The 12870-nt window shown below is 42.1% G+C and overlaps 1 protein-coding gene across 1 annotated transcript in view; it reads right to left on the reverse strand.

Annotated features, from left to right (window-relative positions):
- Positions 1–12644, reverse strand: part of LOC112970750 (translation initiation factor IF-2-like) — a 36957-nt gene extending 24313 nt beyond the window's left edge. Inside the window, exons 1-3 of the transcript XR_003255157.1 lie at positions 12527–12644; positions 12267–12420; positions 8135–8263 (exon numbers count right to left, since the gene is read on the reverse strand). The gene's annotated coding sequence lies outside the window, so the exon portion shown is untranslated. The remainder of the gene's footprint in view (positions 1–8134; positions 8264–12266; positions 12421–12526) is intronic.
- Positions 12645–12870: the final 226 nt, after the last annotated feature.

Consider the following 12870-nt stretch of genomic DNA (forward strand, 5'->3'; position numbering starts at 1 on the left):
CCAGAAAATATGGACTTAGCACATGCCACTGTGCATTGCACACAGCTATTCCTGCCCCTGCATGGTACAGCTTTAAGAGTTGTGGGAATTAGTTACAGACAACATATTCAAGAGAAAGGATACTGCAGCATTAAGAGAAAAATCAATATGGTCTGAAGGATTAAAAAAAATGTAATCAGAGGAATGAGACATATTATATAGACCAGGCAGAAAGCAATCATAAGCTCCTCTCTGGAACAAATGCCCCCATATATCCCTGCTGACTCCTTCCAATTACATTGTTCTGCATGTCCTACAGTCGCCACAATGTTCCTATACAAGGTAACTTAACACATCACAGGAAGATTGTCTTTCATGACACAGTTTTCCCCATAGCACTCCAAAATACTGTTCCTGCCATGAAACATGGAAGATCTGTTGATGCCCTTCCCTGCCTGCTCCACTTGCACAATCACGAGGCATGGGATTTCCAGAAGTACCAAGCACAGGTCTAACAGCTCCCACTGAAGTCTCAAGCAAAGTATCTTTTCATTTCAGTAGGAGCAGAGTTTGGCAAAATCTGAACGCTGTTGGAAATACTTCACTAAAGGACAGAAAGGACAAGTACAGAAATGCTTGATTCTGGAATATAAGATATCAGGCCAAAGTCACCATTGAGTAGGAAGGATTATGTTTAATGACAACAATAGCTTACACAGGACAAAAACTCAAATAAAATTATGTTTTACTCTACTAAAAGTCTTAGGAAATGAGCATGAGCCTTCCTAGGTTGAGGTGTTACTCAACAAGAACAGAGCTACCAAAAGTAACCCCATGGTACCAGGATACAGACAGCTTCCACACCTGCCAACTGGCACTTCTGCATTTTGGGTGTCAGGAAATAATGACATGACTGTTTAGTTTGGACCCTGTCTGCAAGAAATGGGTTGGGTCCCACATCAGCTGTGGTTGGGATGCAGTTGTGATGGCTGTACCCACGAGTTGATCTCCTGACCTCCATGTTCAAGAAGGCAGAAATCCAAATGTACAAAACATCGACTCCAGTGATGGAAGATTCTGATTCTCACTCATACCCAAATCCTGAAGCAAAGTAGCCTAAAACAGGTCAGCCTGTGCCTCCAATTACAATTACATTTGATCTCCTTTCACTGCCTCAGCCCAAGTCCTTGTATTTAGCCAAGCAAACATCCTGATTTCTACAGACCTATAAACCAATATATAGACTTTTGAGAACATTCTTTGAATTCAGAGATCATTTAAATAAATGACAAGAACATTTCTTTCTTATTGTCTCTAGCACTTTGCAGGCAGAAAAAAGCTTAAAATTAACATCATGCTTTATTCACCAGAAAACCAACATCTCTCCCATCAAAAGCTCAGAGTCTAAGGCATGGCAAGAGAAGGAAGGTAAAAACACTGCAGAAACAGAGTTATAGCAATATTATCACTTGCTTTCTGAGGGTTACACAGTTATTCTCAGTTATTATTTGTCATTTGCCTGTGTAAACTTGGGGAGACAGCAATATTTAAGGACTGGGCAAAGTCAGAAGACCTGCGTTCTAGCCCAGCTCTGATCCTACCTTCCTGCACACAACCCTGAGCAAGTCACTTTACCCCTTGCGCTTGCTCTCCCTCTCCCCAGCTGTCTGCCTTGGCTATGACTGCCTTAAGCTATTTGCAGCAAGGCATATCTCCCCTAAGCACATTCCATGCCTTGTTCAGTGAAGCCCTACTATAATCTAGGGTCTCTAGGCACTTCTGTAATACGTATGTTCAATAATAATATGAAATGGATGCTAACCAATTGTTCAAATATCTCCATTCATTTCCATATTTAAAAATCTCTCCTCTAGAAAATGCAAATAATGAACACAGAAATGTCTGTTTAAGAATGTGAGGCTGAATTAACAACAGTTGATGTTTACGGACAGGTCTCACCAATGAAGCTTTACACAGCTAATGTCCTCTATCAGACATTCCCCAAACAGCTCCCCTCTCACGCTGTGCTGAACTTAATGGATACAACAGGGGTTGGAGTGGAGGTTTCAGTTGACAGATAATAATTAATACTTGAACCCCTTTGTCCCCTGCTGCAGAGTCTGGAGGTTTGGTACACTGGTTGTATTACTGAGTCGCAAGCTCCACTTAGCTCATGGGTTCATCTCAATCCAAGCAGGTCAGATTGCAAGGGACAGAGTGGAGCTCCATGACAGTGCCTCAAACGCCTCCAGCAGTGCCAGAAAGTGAGCTCTAATAAAAACTTCTCAGAACTATTTTTCATCAGGTTTTTCTTGTGGGAGGATATGGACGTAGACCCGCTAGGCGAGACAAAGATTCTCTCAATTGTTGTGCAGTAAGACTGCCGGTTTAAATCACAATTTGCCATTTCTCAAGCTTGTCAAGAACAAGGAGACTTAAGGAAAGGCCCTGGACCCTCGCTCCTGGGATCTCTGCCATAGCGAGTTTTTCAACAAAAACCTTTGCTGCAGAAAAAAAATAACCATTTGCAGGCCCCCAAAGTACTGTTTTGAAAATTGGGGGGGGGGGGGGGGGCTGTAACTAAAAACTCCTATGAAAAAAGGAAAAAATAAGCAAAGGCTGTAGGTAATACTGGCTGGCCACTGCCCTCAGGGCACCCAACTTCCTTGGCAATCTGCACAAGGACAAACTTCACCATGGCCCAGGCTGACTGAACAAAGCTCTGAGAAAAGGACATTTTGTTTTTAAATGTTTTCCTCTTTCAGGCATTGAATGAAGAGAGAGGAGAAAAAAAAACACACAACCCAAGCTCTGATAAGAAAGATAAATTCTTAAAAACAGTGACAGACGCCCAAAGCAGATACCAGAGGAAAAATGCCACCAAGATCCGATTAGCACTGTGAATCAGCGCTGCGGACAGTATCTCTAAACCAAACTACCCTTCCCTTTTCCCCTCCCACACTCCTCTTCCCATCGTTGCAAAGCTCTCCCAGCCCACAGCCTTTGCCCACTGCTCAGACATGCACACATCCTGACTAGGGGCCCAACACCATAAATGTTTGCTCACACAATACCACTGATACTGGCAAAGCTGATGCTCAGGTAGGCAGCTAGGCCTTGGGCTTTGGTTCACCTCACTCTCCACAAGCACAGTTGCTGAGCCCTGCTTCTTATGTTAGCTATCCTTTTCCTCACTCCTGCATTTGGGGCAATTTCCGGGCTCATGCGATTCATAGAGATTGGCCTGGCAAGTGGAAAGGAAACTTTTTTGTGCAAGGAGAGAAATGTCTCTTTTTTATCAAAAAGGATATGCGGTTGTCAGAGCAGCAAAGCTTTCATGCCTTTACAGCCCATTCTCTGCCCAATGCACTGCCTATACCAACAGAACTGGTTTCTTCCAAGGGCTTGTTGAAGTGTGGTAAGGAGAAGGAGATAAGCCTCCTAAAAGGCTTCTTGGCTTAATGAGCATAGGGTCTGCAGGCCAGAGTGAGGAAAGGTCCTGTTCCCCACTCCATGGATCGGGCCCCATGCACCAGTCAGCAGGCCAGTGACTGCAACTCACCAAGACATCCCTGAGGTAGCTCTAAACCATCTAGTCTGACATGGGCTATACACAAGTGCATGGTTGTTGGCTGGATGAGGAACCTGCATGGAGCTCTGCACAGCCAGAACCACGCAGGCAGATGTACTGGGGCTAGATTTAAAGCTAGCTCAGGAAAGCTTCTGTGTGATTCGGTCACAGCTGTGCAGACGTACCTCAAATGCATTCCATCAATCAAACAACAGCATACAGCAGGCAACTGAGCAAGCAGCTCTGGACAGGCTGCCTCTGTTCTCAGCTAGGATCCCCTGGGGACAGGTAAGATCTTGTATCACCTGGGAAAGGTAAAAACTACAAAGGGGACAAAGATGTGAAGGGGATAGAGGGGATACTGCTCTTCCACAGCTTCGAGTTCTTCCTTCATATAAACAACAAATAACAGCCCCAGTGAATTTCACAGTAGTGACTGACACTGGAACAGCAGTCTGGAGAAGAAAAATTTTCTCCAGAATAATTGACAATGTGATTCAGGAGCAAAGAGGAAGAAAGAAGAGTGGCAGAAGGATCCATCCTGTCCTGAGTTGACAGAGGAATTCAGTCAGGTTTCAGCTATTCCAAGCACTGAGACTCTACTATCAGATTACTGACTGTAAGCAGTGTCATATCACCCCAGGGCTGGCCAGGAGGTCATGTCATAGTTTCCAGACTAAACGGGTACCATTTTGGTCTCTCCAAGCTCAAGAGACAAACCATGCCAGGAACCATGCTTGATGCAGAGAAATACTCCAGGCATCACAAACCACTGGCAGCTGTTTGTCCATGTAAGTGCAAACATGGTCCCTATATGTCAAGCTATAGGAGCTGTTCAGCTTCCTCTAAGCCCCCATCTGCAGCGCAAGCTTAGTCCCGCTAAGCAGAGAGGCTCTTCCAGGCCTCTCTTTCCTCTCTGTTCTGGAGCCAGCATTAGCAATATCTCTACAGAAATGAGCTTTAATAGTTGCTCTGAATCCAGCAGGAGGAGATGCCTAAACACACATTTTTGTCTTAATGTAGGGCCTAAATAAACAGTCAAATAAGAACTCAATTAAAAAAATCCTGTAATTTAAAGGATTCCCTCAATTCTCTGTATTCTTTTTATTCCCATGGCAACTGATATGAGTCTGATCTGCAATCCAAGTATATTCTCCTGCCTACTTTTCTACTATAACTGGGAATAATGTGGCATACATTTATATGCATATATTTCTCTGTGTGCGTGTATATATATATATATATATACAATATAAATTTGATGTTGACTTGTACATTTTGCACAAATACTTTAACACCTTTAACCTAAGTAATTGCTGAAAACCTATTTCATTCTTTAAATACACACATCAAGCCCACCAATATGCAGGCAAAATATCTACACAGCTGAGGGATCCAGATCTACTCAAAGCTTGCTATCTGTACAGTTGATGCCGGCAGTGCAGGGGCTCAATTAACTCTTAACTTCTAGCCTCGACAGAGCCCATTTACACAGTCATCTCTGCAAGGAAGTAGCAGCACACAGACAAGCCCACTGGTTGCCACACTGATGCAGCAGTAGCCCAGCTACTTTGACACACTAATTGCAAAGCAAGCAGAATTTGGTCAAATGTCATTGTCACCAGATCTCCTAATGTTCACCTTCCATTAAGGCTTTGCTGCTATAAGCCATGGCTTTTGGTGGGAATTTCAGCTTCTGTTTAACCAACAATTCAGTTCTGGTCCTTGAGGCTATGGAAGGAAGGTTCAAACCACAATTCACTTCCTCTTTAGAGCTGAAAGTAGATGGAAAGACCCTCGTTTTAATTAGGTGGTTTAGAGATTTATAAAACCATTGTCTCAGTCTTTGCGTCTTCACTCATGATTTTGCAATCTGCTGGCAAAACTGCCGTGCTGAGCCCTCTTCAAATCCTTACCTCATGGCACTTGCAGGACCAGCTCCTTATTCTACGTGCATCTTCCAACTCATTTAGCAGTGTTTGAATCACTTTTCAAAGGCCTGTAGCCTTCTCACTGAAATATGTTTCCTGAGACACTTTAAAAACTTTGTAAAATACTTTGCACCTCAGCACCTCCAGCCCTTGTGTGAGTTCCACATCCATTAAATAACAATAAAACAACTCGCTCTTGAGTTGTGAGCATGTTCTTTCAGAAGCTGGGAGGCAAGCAGTACGGGCTTCGCAAAATTGTCAGATATATGCACCTGCTTATGAGTGGGTATTTTGTCCCATATTTTTGTACTAGGAAAAGAAACCTGAGGTTTTACCTGACAGCTTCTTACAATCCAGCCAGTGTAAGGTATAATACAGTCTTTTTTTTCCCTTGCTTCTCAGATCTCAGGAGCGTGTGCCAAAAGACTGTCAACTTGTTAAAAGTACATTAATGCAAATTCCAGAGCTTTCAGTTATGTTTATGCTAATAGAAAGCCTCCCGCTCTGTGACAGGCCCAAGTGAAGAGTCAGTAACAGGAAAATTAATTCCAGCTGTTGAAATTGATTTAAAACTAGCTTATTCATAATAATAATAACAATAATAATAATAAAGAATTCCTGAAATAAAAATAAAAAAGGGAAATATGGAAAGCACAAAATCATGTTTACTGCATGAAAGCAGAAAGGGTTCTCCTGTTGCGAAGAAATCTTCCAAATTTAATCAAGCCTGGTTAGAAGAAAGCTCTAGCTTGTTATCAGGTTGTAAGTGTAGATTAACATGAAAAGAATTAGCTATGTGCACAGTCTGGTTTTGCAAAGGAAACACATGGGTTTTGTGCATGTATTCTGTTTTATATTCCTTGCGTCTAATCCACAGGCAGGGACACCAAATCCAAGCTGCATTGGGACAGGTAGTATTTTAGACAATAATGGTTGTGTCCTGAGAAGAGCAGAGCTCCTGGGTGGGAAGATTAGCTACCCATGACCATTGCATTTATTCAGTGCTTTTACATTCATTTTTGCTGACTTGAGTTCTGAGCGATTTCCATGTTTAGACAACCGCAGGCTTGGGATCACATACCCCAACTTTGCTAGAGTTTCAAATCAAGATCTAGATCTGAAATTCCTGGCTGGCCTGTGCTTTCCAAATGGAACTCAAGTGTTCATATTCTTGATCTAAACATCCAGATCCTTTCTTTTTTTTAAACTTCTTAACAATGATCCCTGTAAAGTCTTTGACTATCTATACGTATGGCCCTAAAAGGTGTTGTGCCATTTCAGTACTATCAAAAGCAGCTGAAGGAACATACCAGCCTGCAAAATTCAGCTTTGAAATGGAATAGGAGGCAGTCTTTAAAATCTTCTCCCAGCTGGACTTTCAAGCATTCAACACTTGCAGCTGGAACCAGATTTGAAAACAGATGGTGTTCCCATTTACCCAGATAAAAGGGCCGAGCTTCCAAAGCACACAATGTCCACTGACCTATACTGCAATACCCTTTTGAGTAAGAGCCCTGTCCCCTTCATAATGAACAATTTTGAAGAACCTGAATTCTTATTCAGGGGCCTGCACAGATGCTGAGCCCTACTTTTGGCCCCTAGAATATCCAGTTGCCAATATATGAGTAATTAGCCACGATCGTATCCATTTGATTAGGACCATATTCCTTGCTCCTTTCGAAGGAGCAAAGAATCATAAAATCTCTCCACTGACTTCAGCAAACTTAGCATCTAGCTTTAAGGGACAGTCTTCTTTCAATTACTGAAAACTCCTAATACCCTTCCATGAGACTACGTCTTTGCTGCCATCATCTTTCAGTACCATAGGTCTAAGGCTCCCCACCTTGTATATATTTTCTGTTTGTCTCTACTTGCAACACTGCACTTTTTGGGGGGGAGAGAGGGGGAAGACACAGACGCCATGACTTACATGGATCTTAACCAATTTATGACACTGAGTAATTCATGTATGTGGGTGGCTCTGAGCATAAAGAGTTGGACCAATTTCAACAAGAACCTTGACAGAAGCCAAGTCAACCTCATGGTTACACAGGAAACTAATAAAGGCCAGGAGTCCAGCCCTAATGCTGTAAAGAAAGAACTGGGCTGCAGAGTTTGCAGGAGGTTGCTTTCTTTCAAGGGGGCGAAGAGGGGAAGGAACTTCCTCTAGAAATCCTGCTTAAATTTCAGAAATTTGCCCCATTTTTGTCAACTCACTGATACTAACTGCCAAAACGGAGAGACTGCCAGTTCAAAGACTAACAGGATGCCCAGGTCTTGCCATCGTAGGAAGGAAGGAACAACAATAAAGAAAGCACAGGCTATTTCTCAGGGAGCACCCCATGACTTCTACTAGCACATGCCAGGAAAGAAGGATACTGTGCATTTTTAACTGAGGAACGTAGCTAGAACCATCATTTGAACTTAAAAGGACCATTCACAGCTCCATCCACCAACTATAGTCAATTCATATGGGGAAACAAAGGACTGCAAATTAAATGAAAACCTTATTAGTACGGAGGAATGGAAGGTATCACCTTTACAGGACTGACAAAGCTCTCCTGAAAAGTGGGGGTTTATGCATGGAACTAGAAAGGATTTGTCTTCAAGGACTGGTGTTTCCCTCTGTAGCACTCACTCTGTCCTTGCTCACCCCATGATGCAGGTGGTCGTTCATCAGGCTCAACATGCTCAGGCCTTTTTCAAGCAAACTGCCATGATCCAGCTTCTGAACTAATGCAAGTCAGCCTCCTATCGATCTTCAGCTCCCCTGGCCCAAAATCTGCAATGAAAATCCAGGAATTCAAATACCATCAGTCTGGGGGGAAGGGTGTTTTTAATAACAATCAGCTTTGGGTATATTTCTCTGCCTGCTGGATTCCAAGTCTTTCAGGCATAAACAAGCCACATTTTCAAATTATGTAGGGAAGGGAGTTCACAAAAATATAAGGACTAAAAACACACCTTTAAGATGAAGCTAAAGTTCTCAAGCAGGTTTTTTAAATTTATTTATTTTTTAAAACACCTAGAGCCTGGGCATTAAACAACCAAAAGATATCACTAGCCTCACCAGAAAATGGTGGTGCTGCAAATACCCTTTTTCTATACATTTCTTATCCACATAAAGGAACTTGACTTGAGAACAAAGCGCAAACAAGCTTCAGGATTTAATCCTATGTCTTAAAGAAATTGTTACTATCCAAAGTCTATAAAAGAAAGCCAAATCATGAGGTTCTTCCTTTGTTCTCCTCGAACAAATGGAGTTTGCATGAAGCAGGCAGCAATTTCACGTCCATAAAGATGCATACTCTTTCTGGGCCAAACAGTGACAATCAGGCACATTAGAAAGACTCATTTCCCATGCTTTTCCCAGCGCTTTTGAGCCCACCAGTCTAATCAGTATGATGGAGGGAGGCAGGACTTTGAGAACAAGTGAAAAAGTAGTTATCACCTCAATAGATTCCTGGCTGCACTTGTCTGAAGTGATTCCCGAGCCTGCAGGAAATACCAGAATATGCAGGATCCCACATGCACACGGTTTGCTCAAATTCTCCATGCACTGCCCTGTTCCACATTCTCCTGCAGAAGGCTAAGCTGGCCAAAACAGCTGAAACGTTTGAAACAATCTCAACTTTGTGCACAGCTAATCAAACGTTTCCCAAAACAGTACTTAAGCTGTGCAGCACACATACACCTCCTGCTGGATCAGGCCTTTATTTCAAGAAGCTGTAGCCATGGAAGAAAGGAGCTGAACTCTTTTACAAGGCATTAAGTTTCATTTGCAATTACTTCGGATTTTATTGCACTACTGAATATAACAGGTTCATTAACTGGGCCAGCAACATTGTATCCATATGCCTTTTTAATAGAGCTTTTCTGTTATTGTTTCCTTATTGGTCTTTTCCCTTTTGCAACATGCAACTGGATTTTATTGGCATCCAGCCTTTGCAATAGGTCCCAGGTGGCTCCTCCAGGAACCTTATTTGCTAATTTGATGGCTGAATCGGTGTATAAGGAACAAAAAATACTTTATGAAAAGCCCAAACCACTACTTTACAGCAGCCTCAACAAACCAGCAAATGTTCCCCAGAGTGAGCCCACTGGACAAAGCAGTACCTGTGCAGTTCATCCCTGGAAGCAAGATACTCTTCACTGACACAACTACTTTCCTCTCCAATCAACTGTGACTCCAATGGGATGGAGAAGAGCCATAACAAATTGCCCCATGAGAGTTGCAGGGAACTGAACATCCCTGTGCTGCACAGAGATGAAGCCACAGCAGAAAGCACAAAAGTGAAGGAAAACACAACTCCTGATCCAGCAAATGTAAGCTTCAGTGCATCTGCTGGATTCCAGTGTGCTGGGCAGTCAGCAATTGAAAGAATTGGGTCCTAAATTTGACAAGCCACAGAGTTTCCATACAGTACACCATTTTTCAGGGCAAAGCTTCGAAGAACTGTGGCTCAGTCCAACAGTTTCCACCAGGAATTTGATGGTGAGGTTTTCAAAAGAACTCAGCACCCACCAGCATCCACTTTGCTAAGTGCTTTCAAGAGCTTGAGATCCTTTGAAAACCAGTTCCCTGAACCAGATGCCAGCAGCCGATGGTTAAACGTTAAGGGCATACACTGTTCTTGCTCTTGCCTTGTTAAATAATCCATTTCTTTCTACAGCAGATAAGCACTGAAAAGCCTCATGGAAGAAATACATCTAAAGAAGGGATTGGAATAGAGAGATAAGCTGATGGTAGAGAAGAGGGAGGTCCACTTGCAGTATTCCATGTCAAGAATTTCTTTCATGAAAAGAACCCCCCCCCCATCAGAAATGCCAAATTATCACAAGCAAAACATTGTGTAAGAAAGGGCTGATTCTGAAGAATATCTTGACATGGGGGAAAATTGGGAGAAGGTTTCAGGTTTTTGTTTGCAATGACTCCTCATTTCAACATTCTGTTTAATTTACACTTGGAAAAGACTTCAGAATAAAAATGGTAAAACTTGAAATGAGATGTTTCAATCAATCAGATCAGTTGCATGGGGCTTTAGGTTTTTAGGGTGCTTTTCTTTTAAGATTTTTGAGAAGAGCCATTTCTATCCTGATTTAGGAGATCACTTGATTTTTGCTATTTTTCTTTTCTTAAAGTATTCTCCTGAGATGGGAAATCATGGTAAGCTCTGTTCTAGACCCAAGTACAAGGAACACATCATCAAAAAGCACCTCCACAAGACAGTGCTCCCTTCTGCTGAAAGAGCATCCCAAAACATTTGCATTGCCAATAAGAGAAAAATCAGAACCAGGAGGCTCTTGCTGGGGTTACAGTCCAACACTGTCAAATACAATCTCCTACTGATCTCCTACAAGAGAGCATCTCATGCAGGCTGACTGACTCTGGACCGCTTAAGCAGAAGATGCATTACAGATAAACCACAGCACAGATGAGAAACTTACTTCTCCTCGGCGCTCTTTCCCCTTTTATCTTCTCTAGTTTTCCTTTACATTTCCCTTTTGTTATGTCAAAAATAATGATGAAACAAAACAAAAAAAAAGGTTGGATCCAAGAAAGCCCTGCTCTGATATAATCATTCAGTCCCGCCAACAAAACCCCCTTCTTATAGCTTCTCATCTCTCCCTCTCTTCAAAGCCCACAGGAGCCCTGGCAGCATCTTCTCCACCAACACTCTACCAGTAACCTGGACACTTGAAACAGTGCAGGTATCTCCGCACACAATCCGGCACCAAATCTGAACCCTTCAAAGCATTCTGGAACACATGGAGCTATCTTCAGAATCCCAAACAAATACATTAATTGCTTTCAATTTATCAGCCTCAAATCATTCTGTCTAATTACCATTCATCTAGAGTTTGTGTTTTTAATGGTTTATGGGTATTGTTGGTAATCTTTTAATTTCTCATTAAAAACAATATCTTCCACGCACTATGTGTGAAAAGCTCTAATCCGATAAATCAAGCAAGAGTAACACAGTTAAAAGGAAATCAGTGGAACAATATTTGGGTTTATACATTTCTGCCAGTCAATTTGTAATTAAAAGTTGCTACTTTAAAAAACACAGTTGTTGCTGTGAAAGCCATTATCAGTCGGCATTTTCATATGAATACTGCTTTAATTAATTAGCAAAAGTAAATACATTATATATCAAAAACTGCTTTCCCACTGAACCCATGCGTTCCAGAACAAAAGGCTTAATAAATCACACAAAAGAGGGACAAATTAGCTGAACCCACCCTCCCTTTTCAGGTTTAGATTCTTTTAAAGTTCTCCAAGGTTTTCCCCCACACACATTTGCCTTTTTTTTATTTTAATACATTGTTTGTTTTTCTTTAGAAGTGCATATGGGGGGAAAAGATGCTACACAAACACAAAACATGCCATTCAAATTAAATGATTTGGAAATCAGTTTTGCTGGTTCTTAGAAAACAAGAGTGTTTATGATTATTAAAAACCAAATGTAATTACGATCACATACAACACGGTCCCTTTGGAACAAATTATTTGCTGAACATTAAGGGGTTAGAGTTTGATTCACAAAAGGAAATGATGTGTTTGAAAAATCCTTTTGTCTAGGGGCTTTCCAGAGACAGGAGACAGCGGGAGAAAATTCTCTGGTTTCATCAATAAGCTGGAGAGAAAGTGTGGATAAACACTGTCATTTCAGGGAAAGGTCCATGGTAAAAACACCTTAAAACATCAATAGCAGCTCTTATCTCATGGTGCCTTTAACAAGAAACAAGGGTCCTGCCATCTCACGAGTGAACAAATCACTCACCTCAGACTGGCCCTCTCTTTGCCTAATCGTTCAAGTGCTGCAAACCAGGGTCTATCTGGGAGTTATGAGCAGAGAAGGGAGCAAGTAGACTCCACATCTGATGGCTATGGCCAGGGCTGAACTTCCACAAGATAGCTGGGCGGTGAAAGGCAACCTGGTGGGGGGGACCACAAATGCAGAGAATCTGACAGGAACAAAAAAACCCAACTGGATAAGACTCTGTCTGCTGGGGAAGACATTCCTCCAGTTTCATTACTTACCTAGAGCTGGAATTGGCTGCACAGTGGTGAACAGCAGCCTTAGCAGGCTGAACCTCACCACTCTTCCAAGGGTGTAAATACATACTCCTCAGCAGGTGAGGCTAAGCACAAAATAGAAGACAGCTGGTTGAAAGAAGTACAAGAAGACTCAGTGGAAAAATGCAATTGTCCAAGTGAGAATTTATACTTTCCATAGTCTTTCTGTGACCATACTGAAGGCTTCCCACCAAAGGATACCTAAAAAAGAAACCAATAAACCAACAATAGAAAGATGCTGATATTGGATTGGCTAATTGCGTGGCTATTAACAACCTGTGCAGGCATCCAAAATTGCATTAATACAG

Source organism: Apteryx rowi, unplaced genomic scaffold, assembly GCF_003343035.1.
Source record: "Apteryx rowi isolate R43461 unplaced genomic scaffold, aptRow1 scaffold_405, whole genome shotgun sequence".
Lineage (NCBI taxonomy): Eukaryota > Metazoa > Chordata > Aves > Apterygiformes > Apterygidae > Apteryx > Apteryx rowi.